Consider the following 904-nt stretch of genomic DNA (forward strand, 5'->3'; position numbering starts at 1 on the left):
AGTTTTGGTTTGGTTTGGGTTTTTGGATTTCTTAAAGACCACTTTTGGGAGCTGCTGTTAGGACTTGAGGGATCTTTTTTGACTATACGTGCTGTTGGCTAGACTGGTTTTCCAGGGAGTTGAAAGTCACTTTGCAGCTGATAAATAAGGTGAGTCAACAGTTGTTTCCTAGAAAGCACATGTGGAGCGAAGGCATCGGCCCACTGCAGAAGCCACTTTTGATTCAGTTACTCTGCCAGTGTCACGGGACCTCAAATGTTCGAGAATATTGACACAGTAACCAAAATCAACAGTGGGATGAGCCAGAGTCAGTGTGATCTTTACATGTGAATTTCATCATCCGTAATTTCTTTGATCATGTGAACGTGTGATTTTGATTAGTTCCTAGTGTTGTTTGTTTCTGGTTGCCTGTTGGCATTGCGGTTCCTGTGAGTCACTCTTTTCCTTAAAAGTGGGGTTTCTTCTAGCTTCTTCGAAGATCAGAGCAAAGGTCTGGTCTTTGCTGTTTCATGAATCTGTATTGTGCAACCTTTGTAGAAACTACCCTTCTGTTTATGTTTTCATTGAGAGTAAGACTACTTAGCATTTAACTTTCAACCTTCATTCTCCCAGTTAATCATCTATTTGACCCAAGTTATTTGACCTTTTCCACATTTTCATCAGTCCTCTGGGTGACTGGAGAACCATTTCAGACACTTCCCCTATCCCCTGAAAACCTGCTGTGCTCACATGCCGTGACATTCCTTCATACTTACAAGCTCCTTTTAATTTGTCAGAGTCTTGCGTGACTTAAAGAATTGTTCAAATACAGAGTTTGGATTTTCACTCAACAGAAGTTAGTTACAGTTAGTTAGTGGTAGACATTAAGATTTAAATCTAGTCAGTATAGCTGCTAGCAGCATAG

The 904-nt window shown here is 40.6% G+C and overlaps 1 protein-coding gene across 1 annotated transcript in view; it reads left to right on the plus strand.

Moving 5' to 3' along the window:
- Window positions 1-904, plus strand: part of HPRT1 (hypoxanthine phosphoribosyltransferase 1) — a 33635-nt gene that overhangs the window by 12585 nt on the left and 20146 nt on the right. The gene's annotated exons all lie outside the window — the stretch shown is intronic.

The sequence above is a fragment of the Crocuta crocuta genome, unplaced genomic scaffold (genome assembly GCF_008692635.1).
Source record: "Crocuta crocuta isolate KB4526 unplaced genomic scaffold, BGI_CrCroc_1.0 scaffold475, whole genome shotgun sequence".
NCBI classification, from domain to species: Eukaryota; Metazoa; Chordata; class Mammalia; order Carnivora; family Hyaenidae; genus Crocuta; species Crocuta crocuta.